The sequence below is a fragment of the Tupaia chinensis genome, unplaced genomic scaffold (assembly GCF_000334495.1).
Source record: "Tupaia chinensis unplaced genomic scaffold, TupChi_1.0 Scaffold000515_1, whole genome shotgun sequence".
NCBI classification, from domain to species: Eukaryota; Metazoa; Chordata; class Mammalia; order Scandentia; family Tupaiidae; genus Tupaia; species Tupaia belangeri.
In genome coordinates this window covers 1809831-1832602 of record NW_006160028.1, presented here as the reverse complement: position 1 = coordinate 1832602, position 22772 = coordinate 1809831, and the positions used below count along the sequence as shown (strand labels likewise).

The 22772-nt window shown below is 39.7% G+C and overlaps 1 pseudogene; it reads left to right on the top strand.

The window, feature by feature from the left end:
- Window positions 1-10781: 10781 nt before the first annotated feature.
- Window positions 10782-11967, top strand: LOC102489275 (dnaJ homolog subfamily A member 1 pseudogene; annotated as a pseudogene).
- Window positions 11968-22772: the final 10805 nt, after the last annotated feature.

The window sequence follows — 22772 nt, the reverse complement described above, 5'->3', positions numbered from 1 at the left end:
GTTTAGAAACAAACATCAAAGTTTTAAAATAGAAGAATGAAGTATTTTTTTTATTCTTTTTTTTTTTGAGAGTTTTTTGCTATAGGGCGTGTGCACTCGCCAGACAGACAGAGAGAGACAAAGAGACAGAAAGCGAGAAATCACCCCCCAGGGGGGATGGCCATACTGCAGTCCCATCTCCGCCATTCTCCTCTTGGGATCTTGGGCATGCACACACATGTGCCTGACGTGAGTTTAAGCCACCGGATCTGGGACACGAACCGCAGTCGACTATGTAGGAGTCCAGTGACATAGCCATTACGCTAACTGCTGGTCCCAGAAGTATTTTTGTTTTTTATCTTAAATGATTGCTGGGTTTCTGATGACTCACAGGTCAATCATTTGTTTGTGCTCAATAAAAATTAGAGTAAAATGTTATTCCTATAGAAAAGAAAACCATTCCAAAACACATATCATTGGAAATGAAGGCATTGTTTATTTATATATTTAATTTCTTCATCTATCACATGTCAACCTTGCATAAGAGGAACATGATCTAGTACCATCAGCGGTAATGGAGTTAAAATTTGTCTTACAATTCTAGTCTGTTGATTTTTCTGTTAAATAATAGTCATGCCAACTACAAATCTTTATACGATTTTTAGCCATGAGATTATTTTATTATGTGTTTTGGGCAGGTAACACACATATATAAATATCTAATACTTAGTTTTCACTTCTTGAATGCTAATGCATGTGAGCATCTTGATCTATTATTTTACTCAAGAGTATCTTTTTATAATTTCTGCATTAAACAGTAATGAGTAGATTCCTTTTGGAAATTTGGCCTTTCTTCCTGAACTAGAATTAAAGAAAGTTTCTCTTGAAACAGCTGGAAACAGCCCATGGTCTATTTGTTGCTTTGTACCAGAGCCAACGTCTTAGTTTTTATTTTTTCTGGTTTTGTCTGGACTAGTCCAAATTAGCTACTGCATGGCCAACCCAGACAGCCCTGAATAATCAAAATTGGTTGACAAATGACAAGAACTTTGGCTATAGCTCTGTTTTGCTGTACTGTTATAAATTACCTATTTTAGAGGGAAGTGAGAGTTGGACAATTGTTCATTTTCTAATGATCCTGCTTAAAATCATAAAGCAACAGAGTATTTTGAAATGAAAAGAGCTCATTGAGGATCCTTTAGTTCTGTGTTTCTGTGGAGAGGACCAGATGTTTGGTGTCTTCTTTCATCCCTGATATGTGAGATATCTATACTTTAAATAATTTTTTTTTCAAAAGAGTTACTAGGAAAAAGAAAAAAAAAAGGACATTAAAAATTGGGACTTGCATTTTGTTGGATTTAGCAGGAATAAAATTACTGTCAGAATGCTTCAAAATGCTTTTTTAACACTTGCTGTTAAGTTCTGTACTCATCTCAGACCAGTAACAAAAGTTTTAACAACAGGCACCAGTCTAGGGCTCATATGTTGAATGGCATAAGTACAGTTCACCTCCCATATTTTATATATGGTGTTCCTGAGACTCCTGGTGGAGAAATGACTCACTCAAGCTTCGTAGAGATGATTGGTACCAGAAATAGGACTTAGTCCCATGGTCTCTGATTCATAAGCAAATTACTGCTACATGTAATACAGTGGGCTGCCCTAATTAGGAGCTGATAATGAGAATACAAGGAAATATTGGAAGGCTCAAATTCAGCCACCCATGCAAGCCACCATCAGGGTACAAAATGATGGAAAAAAAGTTTTATTTTTGAATAAATTACAAATACAGGGGCGTTGGGTTCTTTGACACTTCCCTCAGAAACTATTTTGACAAATTGAAAAAGGACTTGAGAAATTTTTAATGTAATTTTTTAACTTTTAGCTAAAAATAAAGAGTTTTGCTCAGTAATTAACTTGGGGAGCCTTACGGCGGTGCAGTGGTAACATGTTGATGCTCTGGGAGGGGACCCAGGGGAAGGTTGTGGAGTTGCTCCAGAGCACCTCAGAGTGAGCCAGACGTTGCATGCCCTGATCCAGGGCTGCTGAGGCTGGAAGAGTGGATCGTGCATCAGGACTCTCTCTCTTTCTCAGTCACGGAAGAAATCAACAAGTAAACTTCAGGAAAAAAAGAAACATAACCATTTTAGAATTTGTCTTTACCTGGGATTTCAAAATATAGCAAGTCCATTTCCTTTCGTTTTCTTTCTTTCTTTTTTTTTTTTTTTTTGAGAGATTTTCGCTATAGGGAGCGCCAGACAGAGACATTAGAGACAGAAAGCGAGAAATCACCCCCCAGGGGGGATGGTCACGCCGCAATCCCTTCTCCTCCATTCTCCTCTTGGGATCTTGGGCACGCATGCACACGCGCCTGGCGTGAGCTTTAAGCCACTGGGTCCGGGACGCGAACTGCGGTCGACTTCGTGGGAGTCCAGCGACATAGCCAAACTGCTGGTTCCCTCTTTTTCTTTCTTTCTTCATTCCTTCCTCTTGCTTTTTTTCTTTCCTTTCTGAGTATAGATTGATATTCAAACTGATGACATTTATTTTTGCCTTCCCAATGAAATCTTCCTTCAGATTGATGTTGGTAATTTTTTAAAGAGGTTTTCACCATTGGGTGTATGTGCTTGCCAGAGAGAGACAGAGACAGTGAGAGAGAAAGTGAGAAATCATCCCACCAGGGGTGACGGCCACAATCCCTTCTCCTCTATCCTCCTTCTGGGATCTTGGGCGTGCACACACATGCCCTCAGCATGAATTTCAAGCTACCGGGTCTGGGACTCCAACTGTGGTCGGCCATGTGGGAGTCCAGCAATGTAACTACACCATTTGCTGGCCCCTATGCTGATAATTTTTGTAAGTGCCTCTGAATACTAATAGAACTAGATCTTAAAAACAAAACTCTACAGATAGGTATACATCTTAAAATATTCAAACTCTAGCATTATCCAGTTAACTTTGTAAGTTTTATCTCGGTCTATCTGTTATCGATTATAAAAGAAGAAAAATGCAAGTTAATGTACACATTTTGGTAGATGGTTATAGGGTTATGTATACTATAAACATTCAATCAGTTTCTAACTTACCTATAAAGTAATATAAATTATTAATCTAAGAGTTAATTTCTAGGCAGTATATTTCTAACTTGTTTTATAATTTCCCTTAGGAAAAAAATTTTAAAATGATTTTAAAGTGCTTAAGCTATTGAGTCATTTATTTTATACATAAGATAATGAACTATAACACATGAAGAATTATAGACCATTATCATCATGTTTAACAACGTGGTTTTATTAAAAAATTATATATTTATTTATTTTTTTATTCTTCCATTTATTTCAATCAGACCGGGGGTGGTGGGTGGTAATGAAAAAGCAAGCCACCGTGTCCAAGACTCAAACCATGGTTGGCCATGTGGGAGTGTCCATCACCTTAACCACCATGCCACCTACTGGTCCCAACAATGTGTTATTTATTTATTTTTTTGAAATGTGTAGAGTTTTAAAGGAGAGCAAGGATAACATGACTTATTCTTAGTTAAACCAGAAACCACTTTGCCCCTACAAGAACTTCCTGTTAAAATAGAACAGCAACTTCTATCACTTTGAGGGCTGGGAAAGGCAAACAAAGTAAGTGGACGTCTTAGCCAAGCATGGTAGATCTTGAACCACTTACCTTTAATTAGCTATAGTTACTCAGCTGTAGAAAGGTCTGCTTGATCCCAAAGCCTATCCTCATGTCACCAGATATGTCATAAAAGCATATATTTTTAGAGATTGATATAGAATAATTTTAATTCACTTATCTTCCCTTAGTAATTTTGAATACACAATAGTTAATTAAAAGCTAGGAGTAAAAGTGACCCACTGGAAAAATTAAGATGGCGGACACTGGATAGATGAAGAGCTTGAAGAAATCCACTAAGGTATAGATTGAAAACTTACATCAAATCTCAATTAACTAACGTGTTTTATTGATTTTGCAAGACCTATTATTAATGCCTGCCTCCTTTTTATAGTAGTAAGAGATCTGTAGGATGAAATCAACTTTTCAGCAAATTAAGACAGACTTATTATGGAGCTAATGAAGGAAAACTTCCTCAGACTCCTCCTAAGTCTTCAGAGGATAATTTGCTTTGCAACCATATGGTATTACGTTGTTACCAAGTATACAAAAATTTCTTTGTATTCCAATTTCCCTTCTTTTACACTCCCATTTATAAAGTGTGGCCTTGGAGTGGCTACAGGGAAGTTGGATTGGTGATACCTTTAATTTGTGTTCAGAGGAATATATTCACGGGGTTACATGTTAAATGAATTTAAGTGCTATACACCAGCAGCACTGGGCACACAGATCTTGTTCTCTGGTACCACTTCCATTAAATAAATCACGACGTTTGGGGGTTATAGCTGGTACCAGGGTTGAGACAGGTACGAGTGAGCCTCCTGAAAAACTCGTTAGTACAAAAAATTAAGTGCTTACAAAGGTAGAGATATGTACAAAAACACAGGTGCTAACTTAGAGGGGCTCCAAATGGCTACATATGGGACAATTTGATGACCAAAATAATTAAATACCATAATGAATTATTAACCATTAAATAATTAGAAGTTCCTGAGTCCATATGAATAAATGAATGAGTAAAGAAATGGAGGAAAAGAGAGAAAGCACACAAAATAATAAAGCAAATGGGGTCAAATATTAGCAATAGGTGAATCTGGGCATGGGTTATAAGATATTTTTACCATTTTTATTTGTGAAATCTGTCCATAAATTTGATGGTTTTTCAAAATTAAAAGGCTTTTTAAAAAGCCCAGGAGGTTGGATCCGTGGCCTGGTGGCTAAGGGCGTTGGATATGGCTGACTATAGTCTTGGACCTGTACCCCCAAGCTTGAAAAAGGACATAACATGCGTATGTGCTCAAATCCTAACTGGAAGGGGAAATGGAGGAGAAGGGATAAAGGCATGACCATGCTCCATTGGACGGTGCTTTCTCCTCCATTTCTCCCTCTCTAGTGAGAATATGCACTCTCTTGGGGGTGGAGGGTAGGAGAGTAAGTTATTGCTAACCTCAGGTATGATTTTCAGGAGCATTCCTATTGTCAGTGTGTTCACTCACCCTGCAATGCGACGTGAAGATGTAGAGACAGAGGTTATAGTATGATGAGAATGGGCCACATAAAATATAGACGAGTGGGAAGAAAAACAAGATTTGACATGTATTTATCCAGAAGATAGTGTGCAAGAAACCCTTCTGATATCAGATGTAAACATTATGAATACGTTCTCCTTAGGTCTTAATCAGGAGGAAGTGGAAGTTGTCCCCTGATAGAAATATACCAGATATTGTAGGAGATGCAATTGTGAACATCACCTTTCTGTTTAATTATGGATAGGAAACGTGCAAAATAGAATGTTTCATAGTATCTATGTCCCGTGGGACAAACCTGCAGTAATGCTATAAGAGTGAGCACATCTCTGCGTGAATACTCCTGCCTTACATGTCCCAACATATGTGATCCTGTCTGAGCATGTCTGCCTCACCTCGCTCTGACATGATCAGTGTAAGGGTCCAGAGATCGGTCTAACTGATGGAGACACAGGAAAGACAGCGACAATGCAACTGCAAAAGAGGCTTTTTTAAATTTTTTTTCCAGCTAGCTGGGGTCCAAGTCTCAGCCTGTCGCAGCAGGCCTTCACCAGGACCCCAAGCCTAAGATAAAGGGATCTTTTATAGTTCAGGATGTTTTCTAGACTGTAACACACAAAGGAAGGGGGGGGTATGAGAAGCGAGGGTCCAGCTTTCACCACCTGCTCAGGTCTAGATAAGGGCTCTCAGCTAAGGATTTGGATGACCTTGCCTCGGAGGTGCTGGGCCCTCCCGTTTTCCACTTATCTGAGAGTTCCCAGACTCCTGGTTCCCGTCCTTGAGGCCCTAACAAAGTGGGCTCCGTCCCTGAAGACTCAACAGGGTAGTGATTAAGCTAACTTCCCCAGCATTCCCTAACATGGCGGTGATTATGCTAATTCGGCCTAACAATCAGCTTCCAGATGAAATAGCATGCAACATTGCCATGGCCACGGCGAAAATAGCCTGAAGTAAAAAGATGTTCCAATGAGCAGGTCCTACGTGAGTCCATCAATAAGTCAGTCTATATAGTATCACAATGATTTGATTGTACAATTCTGTAATCCAATACCCCGTATTAGGCAATTTCAAAATCATTGGAATTAATCTTGTGTGTGACATAGCCCATATTGAGGTACAAAGTTGAAAGAAATTTTTTACAACTCAAGAATGAAAACAAACTCAGAGCAATCTTACCACAACAAACACTGAATTACTTTCCTACTGTCTATAGCAAACTGTATGACAGAATTACTTCCTTATGAAGAGAGATCCGATTGTATGGAGCCAGAAAATATTGGATTATAAATTATATTTTTCTAGATTCTTTGATATTGTGATGTTTGCTAACTTTAAAAAAATGAACTAATAATTATTTTCTCATTCTAGTAAATATTCTCTTTCATACCTTACTTTATTTCATTCTTTTCCTAAACTATTTTTACTCTAAAATGTTACAGATGACTAAAAAAAGGCATGAAAGAAATCAATGAACAATTATAGTATGAACACTCTTGCAACCAACATGCAGGTCAGAAACAGAATTGTCCAGCCACCCCACGAGTCCTCCAGGGCTCTCTCCCAACCATGCTCTCCCTTTCCGTCACCTATAAAAGTAATTGCTATACAAGTAATCATTATCTTGATATTTTATAATAATCAATTTCTTTCTCTTTTTATGGTTTTATAACAAAGCATGTGTCCTAACTAAACACTATAGTTTTGCAATGTTTTAAACTGAAAATATCCTTTAAATGTCTTTAATTTTATAGGTTACCACCCTGTCTTTGCTTTTCTGACACTACTATTTTCTGTAAATGCTAGCTAAAATCACAGATACCAACAGGTTTGGGTTTTTTGGTTTTTTTTTTTTTTTTTTTTTTTTTTTTTAAGGGTTTTTTGCTATAGGGCATGTGGGTTTGCCAGAAAGACAGAAAAACAGAGAGACAGAAAGCGAGAAATCAGCCCCCAGGGGGATGGCCATGCCACAATCCCTTCTCCTCCATTCTCCTCTCGGGATCTTGGGCACGCACACACAAGTGCCTGGCATGAGTTTAAGCCACCGGGTCCGGGACTTGACCCGCGGTTGACTACATAGGAATCCAGCGAAATAGCCATTACGCCAACTGCTGGTCTCATCCATCAGGTTTGGGTTTAATTTATTTGGCAAGACTCCATCTTATTGTTGATTTCCTTGACCAGCAGTCTACTCTCTCACTGTGTCTTTTGTGATATTATGAGTCATTAATGTCAAGTGCCAAGGTCCATCAATTTATTTTAGGCAAAATATTGTTGTATTTTATCACCCCTTTATTTATTAGTACAAATACTTCTATACAGACATACCTCCCTTTAGCTATGATTAAATAGAGGTACATTTTTGATAAAAACATTGTCAAAACTTTATTCTTGGGACTGGCAGGTGGTGTGGTGGTTAAGGCACTGGACTCCCACATAGCCGACAATGGTTTGAGGCCCAGACCCTGAGGCTTGTTGATCACACTAGGCATTTGTTCATGTGTAGACAGAATCCTGAGAGGAGAACGAAGGAGACGGGATTGTGGCCTGCGTATTGATATCTTCTTGAGGAGTGATTTCTCATTTTCCTTCTGTCTGTCTCTTTCCAGCCCGCCCACACATCCTATGGCGTAAGCCTAAAACAACAACAGAAAACAAAAGCCAAAACCTTAATTTGAATTTTCTAAATTATAATTAGGTGGTCAGTTAATTTTTATGATGGTGCGATGATTAACTTACAGATGTAAACGTTTTTGTTGTATTCCAGTTAATATCCTGTTGATTCTCAGATATCCCTTTCTTCCTTAGCCAGTCTTGGAAGTATGTCCCTGAGTCCTCTGGGCATAAATTCAGTAATCCATCATTGCCTGTTTACTATCCTAGAAGGCAGGATACTTCAGAATCATTTCAATGATTTCTGCCCCTGTTCTGGAATCAGCCATTTTCCCAAATGGTCCTGGATTGAGTTAGTGCAAAACATATTTAAAAGACTATATTGGGATCAGAAGATGACATAGCGATTATGTCGCTGGACTCCCACATGGCCGACTGCGGTTGGAGACTCGGACCTGGTGGCTTGAAACTCATGCTGAGCATGTGTGCATGCATGCCCAAGATTCTAGGAGGAGAATGGGGAAGAAGGGACTGTGGTGTGGCCATCCCTACCATGGGTGATTTTTCACTTTCCCTGTGTCTCTCTCTCTCTCTCTTTCTGGTAAACTCATGTACCCTAAAACAAAATCCTCTACAAAAAAAGAAGAAAAAGGACTATAATCTATGTACTATATATGTTCATTAATATTGGTTTTGTTTGTTTGTTTTATTTTTCTAGACCTTTTTAATGGCTAGAGATAGGAAATATATAAATATGTATATGAATTATTTATAGTGAATAGGTATATGTTTTATATATTATATAAAATAGGACTTCTGCTTCTGGCCAATAGAATTACAGGACTGGAGTTTTCCTTTCTTCCCCAAACGTCAGGCAACAAAAAACAGTCATCTCTGAGTGTTATGGTTCGGCCCCTCAACCTTTCATGTTTGGAATTTGGTGGGAGGTGCAGAAACCTCCGGGCGATGACTGGGTCATGGTGACTGCACTGAGGAGGCCCACCCCCATGAATAGACGAACGATGTCCTGTGAGACCCACAGAGCTCTAGCCCTCCTGAGAAGGGCTTAGCCTTCAGGAGAGCTGGTTGTTACCGAAGAGCGCAACCCACAGCTCGCTCTCATTACACACATCATCTACTGCGCTTTTGTCAGCTGTGCTGAGGGCCAGCCTGATGCCAGGCCTACACCTTCGCACTTTCCAGCCATCAGAACCATTACGAGTCGATAAACCACTCTTTCTTTATAAATCAGGTACTGTTGTTAGCAATGCAAACTGTTGATAATACTCTAGACAGGGTAATGAAGGAACACTGAAATCACCCTGTCTTACTGCCATCAGAGAATTTCCAGGCTCTGGTGCTGGGCGGAGAAATCCAGAAGAAGCCAACAGACTCAGGATTGAAAGAGCCTGGGAATAAAAAGCAATTAAAAATCATGGGGTGGAGTGCCAGAGAGCTGATTGCTGTACCTAAGGATAACTACAGAGATAGCCAGAGTCTTCCTCAAGTATTCAGCAGAGAACTGAATGAAAACTCAAGAGGGGAGCCAGCAGGTAGGATAGTGGTTAAGGCACTGGACTCCCACTCAGTGGACTGTGGTTTAAGTCCTGGGCTTGGGGGCTTGAAACATCACGCCGGGCTCATGTGTGAGCATGCCCCAAATCCTAGGAGGATGATGGAGAAGGAGGGATTGTGGGTAGCCATTCCCCTGGGGAGTGGTTTCTCACTGTCTCTCTCACTGTCTCTCTCTGTCTCTCTCTGGCAAATACACACAGCCTATGGCCAAAATCTGAAAAAAAAAAAAAAAAGAAGAAAAGAAAAGAAAAGGAAAAAGAAAACCTTTAAAGCAAAGCCCTAAAGGATCAAACTATTTCTGAGTAACCTAACTGCTGGATCCTAGAACAAAGTTCACGCATCTTTATGAGAATGTAAAAATATTGAACTCTGTATTCTTTTCCCAAAGCTGACCTTACAAAGTACCAAATGCTGGGGGACTTAAAACAGCAGAAATTTATTGTCTTCTAGTTTCAGGTTCCAGAAGTCGGAAATGAAGGTGAGAGCAGGGCCATGCTTCCTCTGCAAGTGTTAGTGAAGAAAAGGCTCCATGTCTCTCCTACTTCTCTCTGACCTCTCCTACTTCTCTCTGATAACCGCTAGTCTTCTGTGGCTTATAGATGCATCTCCAGTCCTCCCTCTTCACAGGGCACTCTGTGGGTGTCTATTCACATTATTTTCCCTGTACACATCTGTCTCTGTGTCTAAATTTTCCCCTATTAGATATACATAAGTCATATTTTATACTCTATTCCACTATGACCTTATTTTCAAATAAGACCATAATTTGAAGTACTAGGGATTGGGATGTAAACAGATCTTCTGTGGGAACACCATTCAACTCAAATCAAGCATCCAGTGATATAAAACTCACAATGCCTATCATCTAATAAAAAATTACCTGGTATGCAAATCAGCCAGAAAATAATAATCCATAATGGAAAGAAAACTCGTCAGCCAAGCCCATAGATTTTAGATTTACTAGATAAGGACATTTAAATAGTTATTGTAATTATGTTTGTTTACTGTAGAGAAAACAAATTTTGAAATTCTGTACATATTTTTTTCTTGATATGCATTTTCTGTGATCTTTCTGAAGACTTCCTCTGGTAGTGTAGTTCATCTGACTACGATGAACTTTAATTAGCTACTAATAGCAACAAATAGCTGGAAAAAGATACTCATATTTGGAAACTAAATAATACATTTCTAAATAATCTGTTGGTGAGAGAAATTTCAAAGGAGAAATTAGAAAGTCTTTTGAACGGAATGAAAATGAAAATAGACATTCTGAAAATGTGTAGGGCATCGCTAAAGAAATGTTAAAGGGAATTGTATAGCATTAAACAACCGTATTGGGAAAGATGAAAAGTCTCAGATCAAAACTTCAGTGTCTGAGAAGCAGCGGATGCCCATAGCTGTGCACAGCTACCGACACTTTCCTGCTCCCCAACGCCGGCCTCAGCCTGCTCACACCGGCTGTAGAAAATGGTGAAAGAAACAACTTATTATGATGTTTTGGGGGTCAAACCCAATGCTACCCAGGAAGAACTGGAGAAGGCTTACAGGAAACTGACCTTGAAGTACCACCTTGATAAGAAACCAGATGAAGGCAAGAAGTTTAAACAGATTTCTCAGTCTTATGAAGTTCTCTCTGATGCAAAGAAAAGGGAATTATATGACAAAGGAGGAGTGCAGGCAACTAAAGAGGGTGGAGCAGGTGGTGGTTTTGGCTCCCCGGTGGACATCTTTGATATGTTTTATGGAGGAGGAAGGATGCAGAGAGAAAGAAGAGGTAAAAATGTTGTACATCAGCTGTCAGTAACCTTAGAAGATTTAATGGTGCAACAAGAAAACTGGCCCTGCGAAAGAATGTGGTTTGTGACAAATGTGAAGTCCCAGGTGGTAAGAAAGGAGCAGTGGAGTGCTGTCCCAATCGCCGAGGTACTGGAATGCAAATAACAATTCATCAGATAGGACCTGGAATGGCTCAGCAAATTCAGTCTGTATGCATGGAGTGCCAAGGCCATGGAGAGCGGATCAGTCCTAAAGATAGATGTAAAAGTTGCAATGGAAGGAAGATAGTTTGAGAGAAAAAGATTCTAGAAGTTCATATTGACAAAGGCATGAAACATGACCAGAAGATAACATTCCATGGTGAAGGAGACCAAGAACCAGGACTGGAGCCAGGAGGTATTATCATCGTACTAGATCAGAAAGATCATGCTGTTTTACTCGGCGAGGAGGAGACCTTTTCATGTGTATGGACATACAGCAGGCTGAAGCATTGTGTGGCTTCCAGAAGCCAATTCCCACTCTTGACAGCCGAACCATAGTCATCACCTCTCATCCGGGTCAGAGTGTCAAGCATGGCGATATCAAGTGTGTGTTAAATGAAGGCAAGCCGATTTATCGTAGGCCATATGAAAAGGGTTGCCTAATCATTGAATTTAAGGTGAACTTCCCTGAGAATGGCTTTCTGTCTCCTGATAAACTCTCTTTGCTGGAAAAACTTCTATCTGAATGGAAGGAAGTGGAAGAGAATGATGAAATGGACCAGGTAGAACTGGTGGACTTTGATCCAAATCAGGAAAGACAGTGCCCTTATAATGGAGAAGCATATGAGGATGATGAACATCATCCCCGAGGTGGTGTTCAATGTCAGACCTCTTAATGGAGCCAGTGAATAACACTGCTGGTATTTTATATGCAGTAGTGAATGAGTGAAGGACTGTAATCATAATATGCTCACTACTTGCTATTGTTTTAATATTCATCTATAGTAGTGTTTTAAAAAGTTAAATGAAAATATAAAAGTTGACTTTGCCCTGTATGTATTATGCCTTCAGTGTGCAAGATGCAATTTTAATAGCTGTAAAAACTACAAAGTTCCCCTAGCATTTGTTGGGCCATTTCTTGTCATTGACTTCAGCTATGTACATGGATGAGCTTAGACTGAAATGCTAGATATATGTATTGACTTCAGTGTACGACCCCTCATTGTCGAACTACGAAATTAAAATCCTGTATATAACTGGTAATCAGAAGGAGAAAAAAATTGTAGGAAAGTGTGTGGTGGTCTATATAGTTATTTGTATTAAGTGAGACCATTGTGATGTCCCTGCGTTTATGCTATTGCCTCAACTTGAAAATGGAAGGCATAATTTAGCCTGTGGCATCAGTGATAGAAATGACATCTTTCTAAAGGGGTTTATCATAATGTGCTGCTTCTTGAGGGCTTGCACCTCTAGAACTACATTCCCTTCTGTTGTGCCATCTTTTTTTAACGTACATGTATAAAAAGTATATATCTATATGTATGTATGTGTGACCAGTCCTGGTTACTCCCAACTCCCCCATTCCCCCTCCTCTTTGGACCATGAAAACCCCCCCAAGTAGTGATTTCTGGAGCTGGGTAACTTACAAAGTGAAACAACTTTTACATGGAGAAATAATTTGCATGTGTGATATAGAAAGGTATAAGTATTACAGGTTTACTTTAAACATTTAACTTATGCTCCAAAGTAACTGTAATTTGATGTTGGTAGGATAGCAGATTACAATGAATAACTTTAATTGTATGTTATAAGGTCATATGTTCACATGCTTAAATCTGGATTAACAGAATTTAAGCAATTCTTGAAATGTATGAATGTCTCCTTAATATACTGATTACAAAGCAAAAAAAAGAACAACAACAACAAAAAACTTCAGCTTCCACCTTAAACTAGAAAAATGACAGCAAATTTAACCTAAATTAAGGTGGGAAATAAACTAATAAAAATCATAGAAGAAATAGATAAAATAAAAAGCAGAAAATCAATAATAAAAATTAATAAAAGCAAAGTTGTTTCTCTTAAAAGATCAATACAATTTATAAACATTTGGCAGGAGAAAAAAAAAAAGAAAGAAATTTTGACCTTATCAGGAATGAGAGGGTGATATTACCGAATATTGTATAGATAATAAAAGAATAAAAATGGAATGAGAAACTGTATGACAATATTTTAGATAACATATAAAACAAACATTCCTTAAAAGACACAGACTAGCAAAACTTACACAAAAATAAAACTTAAATAGTCCTATATCTACTTTAAAATTTTAAGTTAAAATCTTAGCAATCGGGAATCTATTCATGATAATGTACACGGTAATATCTATGACTTGACTAATATCCACTGTATTCACATTGGGAAAAACCATTTTGTATGATATAATAAATGGTGATTAAATGTACATGTTTAAATGTAAATTAAAAATTAAAAATTTCAGTTATTTTTTTTCTTTATTTTTGGAGAGGATTTTGCTATAGGGCGCATGCGCTTGCCTGATAGAGAGAGACAGAGAGACAGAAAGCGAGAAATCACCCCCCTCAGGGGGGATGGCCCACGCCGCAATCCCTTCTCCTCCATTCTCCTCTCGGGATCTTGGGCACGCACGCACACGTGCCCAGTGTGAGTTTAAGCCACTGGGTCTGGGACTCGAACCGCGGTCGACTACGTGGGAGTCCAGCGACATAGCCATTACGCTAACTGCTGGTCCCAGTTATGGTTTTTAAACCACTCCCCATAAAGAAAATTCTAGCCCAGATGATTTTTTTCAATGTTCACAAACATCTCAGAAAAAAATAATTTGGATTTTACATAAAATTCTTAAGAAAATGGAAAAGAAACAACATTTAAGAAAATTGAAAAGAAACAACATCTCCAAACTCATTCTATAAGGTCAGAATTATCCTGGTGCTAAATTCAGACAAGGACATTACAAGAAAAAATAAATATATTTATGCCTTTTGTATGTACACTTGTATATTTATTTTAAGATGAAATATCATGAAATCATACTGATAGTTCTGAATAAAATTCAAGACTATAGAATTTGTATTTAATCCCTTATATATCTTACATTTTTATCTTTTAATTTTACATGCCAAAAATCTTTCTTCTCTAGAACATCAAAAATATACAGTGTTGGTGCAGTGGCTCACACCTGTAACTTCAGCTACTCGGGAAGCTGAAACAAGGAGGTCTTAAGTTCAAGGTCTGCCTGGTTAACATAGTGAGACTCTGTCTCTAAGAAAAGAAAAAGAAAAAAATATTAAAGGTAGTGTTAGTTTACTGTGATAAACTACAGTATCGTGCATTTGTTTTATTTTATCACACATTCTACAATATTTCCTCAGAAAACCACACCGACATTACTAATAGGGCTGACCCCATAGTGCAGTGGTTAAGATAGTTGAATACCATATGGTTGACCACAGTTTGAGTCCCAGCATTCCCCACCCCCAAATTTCTAATTTGAAAAATACACCTGGCATGTGTGTTTGTGCCCCACAACACAACAGTATGGAGAAATAAAGGACATTTTCCCTTCATTTCTTCATCACAATCACTTTATTATGACATGACCGTGCTCCGTTGGAGGGAGGGGGTCCTTTCTCTCTCTCTGTCTGGAGAGCGCACATACCATCTGTCACAAAACAAAAAAAATCACCTATGTAGTCATCGAAAATATTTGAACATTTAAGTATATTATTTCTTTCTCTCATTCAGATAAGTCACTAAATTGGTTCTCACCTTTGAAAAGTTAAAATGCCCAAACTGTCTGATATTAAATATATTATAGGATCTAGACTGACACTCATGTAGTATAAGGAAGACAACTGACTTTATGCAGTAATTTCACTTTATCCACAGTTCCATTTTTTGCTGTTTCAGTTGTTTATCATCAACTCTTACTTGAAAATACTAAATGAAAAATAAACAATCCAGGGTCCAGCAGAGGGCATAATGATTGTATCAATGAACTCCCACATAATCGACAGTGGTTCAAGTCCCAGACCCGGTAGCTTAACGCGTGTGTGTGTGTGTGTGTGTGTGTGTGTGTGTGTGCATGCATGCCCAAACTCCCAAGGGGAGAATGAAGGATAAGGGATTGCAGTGTGGCCATCCCCCCCCCGGGGGGGGTTCCTCTCTTTTTGTCTCTCTGTCTTTCCAGCAAGCGCACATGTCCTATAGCAAACGTCTCTCTCAAAAATAAATAAATAAATAATCCATAAGTTTTCGGTTGCATGTTGTTCTGACTAGTATGATGATATCTCGTGCCATCTTGCTCTATCATACCTGGGACGCGAGTCATCCTTTGTCCAGGTATCTATACTATATATATAAGCTACCTACCCATTGGTCACTTAGACTTGTAGCCACCTAGATTACCAGACAAGGAAACAAACAAACAAACAGTATTTTACATAAAGAGTGCAATGCTACCCACAGTTTCAGGCGTCCCCTGTAGGTCTTGGAATGAGTTTCATGTAGATAAGAGGAGACCGCCGCTATTAGACACACTGTGTTTAAATTTCTGCACTATCAGTTCTTATTTTGCTCAAAGCCACACACTCATACCTCTAAGCAAGGTAATTTACCTCTTTGTACTCAATTTTCCTCTGCTATGAAATGGAGATATCTCTATACTTTTTTCTAAGAGAGAACTTTGCTATAGGGTACAAGCACTCACTAGAGAGACAGAGAGAGAGACAGAGAGGCAGAAATCATCCCCAACCCCACCCCCAGGAGGGATGGTCACGTTGGAATCCCTTCTCCTCCATTCTCCTCTCGAGATTTTGGTACACGCACCCGATGTGAATTTCAAGCTGCTAGGTCTAGGACTAGAACCATGGTTGTCCACGTTGGAGTTTAGTGCCTTAACCACTACCTCACTTATTAGCCCCAAATCTCTACATTTTATGATTGTTTTATTAGTATCTATACACTTAAAGTGTATAGCATGTAGAAAGCACTGAAAAGTTAAAAATTATTACATTTGAAGGAAATATGAGCTGGTTATATGAGCTGGTTATATGAGCTGGTGGCTCTATATAACCTTGTTTTCAACAGGATCTTCCACCCTCTTACTCTGCCGTATGATTATAATACTATATAGACATGATCCAGAGGACACTGATTTTTCTTAGTAAATGTTTAGACACATGACTGTATCAGAATCCCCAAATGCTCTTATAAACACTTGGACCCTAATTGCTCATAATGAATCAGTAAATATTCATGTTCCTTCTACATATGAAGAACTTAGACAGTCGGTGACTTTGAGGCCACACATTCTGAAGGAGTGGCCAGCGTCTATGACTTTGGAGTCATAACCCAATGCTCTGTCTTGTCTCAAGCACTAGAAGCTCTGTGTTACTGGGAAGCTTATATATAACCAAGGCATTTGCACATATGGAGAGGTCCTAATGGCAGAAGCCTGGCCCATTTCCCTTTAGCAGTTCCAGTATGATTGCTCTCTTCTTCTGTATTTTCTTCAAAGCACACATCCTGAGGCCAAGACAACGTATTTATTGAGGGACTTTACTGAGGACACTGCTGGGAACATTTGCAGAAGAGAGATATTTTACAAGGTTTGGCCAAGAGACACTGGTGTGTTTTCCATGTGATACTCTTCTCGACTGAAGAGGTGGTTTGTGAATTTAATATCTCTCAGCAGTTACTGCTTGTTAAACCATTTTATTTTCTCCATTTGAAAGGCTGAGGGATTAAGTTGTGATCACTCATAGTGGTACTGAGGAGAGAAAAACAAATCACTTGGAAGTGAGATACAGACTAGAGAAAAACACTCTTTTTTTATTGTCTTGGTCAAAGATGCTATTGGCTGGGTGAAGATGACTTAGCTGATCTGCTGTCTGCCAGACCACAGCATGTGGCAGACAAACAGAAAACAATGAGGTCATGCAGAAGTCGCTCATTACCCTGAACACAAAATCCGATTTTAATACAGGCCTGACAACAGAGCTTGGTGTGATGTTAAAAAGCACTGGATGGGAAGCCCAGACATGTGGGTGCTAGTCCTGATTTGACTGGTAACCAGATGCATGGTTTTAGTCAGTTATGCTCTTTTTGGCCTCAGTGTCCCTGTTTATGAACAAATAATGAAGAGATAAGTTTGGATGGTACCTAAGACATTTTCCAGCTTGGCGATCATTTGACATGTATTTATTTAGCACCTCCTATGTGCCAGGAACTTTATTAAGTGCTGGAATACATTAGTAAACAACAGGGACATGATTTACATTAGTAAACAACAGGGACATGATTTCTGCCTTCATTTCAACATGAAGGAAAACCCTACAACTGGTTTACAAGACCTCCACAGGGCCTCAAACATGAGGAGCACAAATACATAAGTGTTCCATTGCTTAACCAGAAGGGGGCTATATATTTTATTAAGATCATAATGTTACTGCTACTCCCAACATTTTGCTTTCCTTACTTCTTGCTGGAACAATAGGAATCCTCCTTCCCCACCAGTCTCTTTGTGTCCATTTCCAATCTATCCATATAATTATGAAAATTGCTATCAGAAATTGCTATTGGGAAAGGAAATCAGGGAGAAAAAAACAGAGAGGCAAGACATTTGAGGGACACAGAATGGTTTATTACCTGTTGATGAAGATTGATGTGTACAGTATTTTCCACTGGACTGGTCTGAGATGTATTTCATGTTAGCTAAATTCTCCTTACAAGCCAAATGATGCAGAGTGATCACGTGTTTAAAAAAAATAAGAATAAAAATAAAAATGAAAACTAAAAAGTAAAAATAAAAAAAGAAATTGCTATTGGTGGGCCAGCCAGGTGGCCTGATGGTTAGGGAAGTTGGATCCCACATGGCCGATGGCATGGATAGAGTCCTAGACCCAGAAGAGTGAAAAACATGCCAGGTGAGTGTGTGTGTGTGTGTGTGTGTGTGTGTGTGTGTGTGTATACAAAATACTGAGAGGAGAATGGAGGAGCAGGGATTTGGTGTAGTCATTCTTCTTTGGGGGTGCTTTTTTGCTTTCTCTGTCTCTCTCTGGCAAATCCACAGACCTTATGGCAAACTAAAAACGAAAAGAAATAGTTAAAATTTTAATTTATTAAGTGTTCCAATAATTGATCAGTATTACTCCCCTTTTCAAAAATTATGTTTTCCTCATGGTCCGTGAAAGTAAGTACAAATTTTAAAATGAAATTCAAACCCTTTCAGGGCCAGCAAGTGGTGTGGTGGTTAATGTGGTAGATTCTCACATGGCTGACAGCAGTCTGAGTCCCAGACCTGGTGGCTTGCTTTCTCACTTTCTCTTTTTCTCCCTTTCTCTCTATGGTGAGCATATCTTCTCTGTAGCAAATCAAAAACTAATAATAATGATGATGATGATAAATACAATCAAATAATTCTTTTAAAAAATAAAGAAAAAGAAAGAAATTCAAAGCCTTTCATTACTTGGTCTGAAACTTTCTTATTTTTGTCTACCACATGCATTAATCTATGCTCTAATGGGGGACAGCAGATGACATAGTGGTTATGTTTCTGGACTCCCACGTGGACAACTACAGTTTGAGTCTCAGACCCAGTGGCTTGAAACACACACTGGACACATGTGGGTGTGTGCCCAAGATCTCAGGAGGAGCATGGAAGAGAAGGGATTACAACGTGACCATTCCCCTGGGGGATGACTTCTCACTCGTTCTTTCTCTCTCTCTCCCTCCAGTGAGCACACACATCCTATGGCAAAAACGTCTAACAAAAAAAAAAAAGAAAGAAAATTAAATCTATGCTCTAGTGGAGACTAGCTACTTCTTTCAACTACTATATCCTGTATTGTCAAGTTACCAGGTGTCAGGTTCTAACGCTGTAACAAGAGCCCTCGGATGACAGAGATGGCTTTCATTTTCCTCTGATTCCTGGCAGGGAAGCTACACTTGGTGGTATGGTAAGCACTAGGCAAGCCCTCGCCGAACTGATTGGATACTCTTTCGGCAGGATCTTTCTTTACATCTTGTGTCTTTGAAGGTAGGAACTAAGAATCTGCTTCCCAAGAGCACGTATGAATGTTTAGGTCTAAGATGCACACACAAAACCACTCCCAGGGACTAATTTATAGACTCTGGAGAGGCACTGACTTGTCTTTCATTGAATGAAAATGTGGTTATTTAATCAGGGCAAAACACGCAGACCAGGGGTCCTACTGACTGATGAACTCTTAAGACAAAGCAAGCAGAAAGCTTGAGCATTGGCAAAGTCGAGACAAAAACTGAGGAGCTTTTAAAGCTGATTTACTTATTATAGATACCACTGTGGACTTCTGCTCCATTCTCATTGAAATACAGCAAAAATGGACACTCGCTAAGGCTACACAGTATGATCAGACCCTGCTATGCTGTGGTAGTGATGTCCGTTAGGCCAGAGCTAAGAAGGTATTACCACCAGTAACACCCTTAGGTGGTGCGCTGTAGCTCAGGAGGACTTCCGTCATGTAATGGCTGTCCTTTAGTCACCAGTTAGACCATTTTTCTTTCAACTAATATTTAGGAAAGGCCTGCTCTAATAATTCCATTCATTATACTGTAAACTTACATAGATAAATAAGAGGCATGGTCTTTGTATTCAAATTCCTACAGTATAGTGGAGGAAGCACATCATACAGATTCGGTTCTAAAAAAAAAGTAATTTACATTCCTAAGAGTGAATTCCAGCCGCCAACTGGTCCTGCACCTGGAGCCCTAACTGGGTTACAGGGCTCACCGAGGCTTCCTGGAGTCATCTGAAACCAGCAGCAGAAGTTGGAGTTATGCAGGATAAGGGTGAAAGGGGAAGAGATGGAGTGGGTCATAGAGGAGAAGGGATGGAATAGGGGGTGGAGTGGTGCAGGGAGAGGAAGGGATGGAGTTGGGGGTGGAGTGAAAAGGTGCTCCAAATATGAGAAATATACTTCGCATAAACTGGAGAACTGGAATGGGGTGGGAACAGCAGCAAGGGGCCTTCATGGGGTGTAAGTTGTCCAGGACATTGAGTACAGAATGGGGTGAGGAGAGATGAGGGTGGTAAAATATAGACCAACCCTTGAAAGTCTCCTAAGCCACATTAAGGTGTTTAACTCTATCTTAGAGAAGTAAAAGAGATTAGGATGAGTAAGGGGGTTAGCCAAATAGAAAGGAATGGTTTTAAAGCTGCATAATAGCCAGTCTAATTTCTGCTTTAGGTTCGTCTGGCTCCACTGTGGGTAACGGATGAGATGGAGCAAGGTTGGAGGCCATAGGCTTAATGTGATGGTGGATGCGGGATGGACAGAGTGTGCTGGGGTACCTGTGTCTGGCCTTTAGACAAACAGTGGGTGTGTTCACCGAGGTGGAAATCCGAGACCCGGTATGGGATGGGGGAGCCAGGAATGGAGAGCAGGGGTTGAGAGAATGATAATTGACTGCCCCAACCCCAAGGGGGGGATATTTTTTAAAAGTTGAAAGTCCTATACTTCAAAGGCGTACTGTGAAATTGCCTGTTTTGCTTGAATGTTTCATGCTATTTCTGAATAACAGCGCTCCACTGAACAGAACAAGGTTCTGCTGGGCACTGTGGCTTGAAGGTGAGACATAGCAGTTAGATGGCTTTGTGTCCCACTCTCTTAGTCAGTGAGCCGCGACAACGACTGAAGACCGAGCCTCTGTTCTGTAACCTCTGCGTTTTTATTTTATATATATTTTTTTAGTTTGTGAAATGGAGAAATATTATCTTACTTTCCATAGCTCTTCAGCTATAATGAAATAAAAATCGTTCTAAAGATTGAGTAAGATCATAAATGCATAACAACAGACTTGCAAAACCTGACAGAAAGAAAAAGAAAGGAAGAGAAAGAAGAAAAAGAAGAAAGAAAAAGATTCTTAACCTGTGAAACTTTTCATGAGCTTAGAATTTCTTTGATGCCACAAACCCTGAATTTTACAAACAAAATGCATCCCAACCACAGTGAGAATGTCATATTTCCTCTTACATAACTAAGAATAAGTAATGTATTAACCTTAAGGATCTCTGCTTTGGGGTTAGAAACCCAGAATACTGTCCTGCCCTGCTGCTGTATGCCCAAGCTTGTGTCCACTGGAGCTCCATAACTGTGCTGTTTTGATCTGGAGGTGATGTATTGAAGGGGAAGATGCACACAATTAGTTTCAAAAAATTTGGACTCAAATTCTGGCTCTGTTGTTGCCCAAACCACCGCCCTTTGGGCAGGACTCTTGTCTTTCATACCTCAGTCACTTTATCTTTGGGATGCAGAGACAGTTCCTGTTTTGCTTTGCTCACTAGCATCACTAGGCATTGATTTAGAAAGGACTTACTAAGTGCTTACTCCATGCAAGGCAGTGTTAGGCTTGGGGAAGCAGAGGAAACGCATGGAGTGATTACGGAGGTGCAGATCTACTCGGAAACAACATGGCACGTACAGTTCATTTCTCCCCTCCCAGTACAAGCCATGCCTAAGGCTGCTTAGCTGCTAGGGTCAGATGGAATCGGGCACATTCAGGGTGGTATGGCCATAGACTCAGTTGGTGTTTGTTTTGATTTTTAAAAAATGGCAGGGTCAGCCTGTGGCTTGGATGGGGGAACTAGATCCCGCATAGTTGACTCTGCAGATGGAGTTCCCAAGTCAATGGCTTGAGAAATGAACCTGGTGTGTGTGTCTATGAGAGCCCAAAATCTCAAAAGGAGAGAGCAATGGAGGAGAAGGGATTGCGATGGGACCCTTTCTCATGGGGAAGGAGGAATTCTTTCTTACTCCCTCCTACCCCTTATCTTATTCTTGTGCCCTCTGTAAAATTGAAAACAAACAAAATGGGGACCAGCAGTTGGCGGAATGGCTGTCACTGGACTCCCACGTAGCTGACCACAGTTTGAGTCCCGGACCTGGTGGCTTAAAGTCATGCCAGGCACATGTGCATGCGTGCCCAAAACCCTGAGTAGAGATGGAAGAGAAGGGATTGCAACATGGCCATTCCTCCCAGGGAGTGATTTCTCACTTTCTCTCCCTCTGTCTCTCTCTGTCTTTCTGGTGAGCACATGTGCCCTATAGCAAAATCCTCTACAAAAAAAAAAAAAAAAAGAGAGAGAGAGAGAGGAAAAAAATGGAAAACAAACAAAGAAAGACAACAACTGCAGAAGGTAAAGAATAAAACAGTCAGTTGCAATGAGCAAATCAAGCAAGGCTTTATAAAAGTTGCTATTTGAGCTTTACTTTGAAGGATCAGGTTAAGTAAATGGCTGGTAGAAAGCCTTCAGAGGTGATAAAGACACAGAGATACACATGAGGATCATAAGAAATGATTATTGACAGTAAAGGCTCTTCAGCTCTATGTAAAAGTACTATTGCAGAGCAAAGTGCAAGGCCTGGATCAGTTTTACCCTCAAGGCCCATGTCATCCGTCATTCCCATCTCTCTTACCTTACCTGCCCAGGTGCTCCTTGCACACTCCAGAGTGAGTATTGCACGCCAACTCTGTGGTGTGAAGTAAGGGGAAAGTTAGAATCCAAAGCATCTTTGTTATGCCAGGGATCCAAGAGGAATACATTGGAAGTCTGACTCTGAGCCTAGGCAGAAACATTCCACAGGCTTAAAGCCAAGGTAGCCAAGTATACATGCCAAGTCCGAAG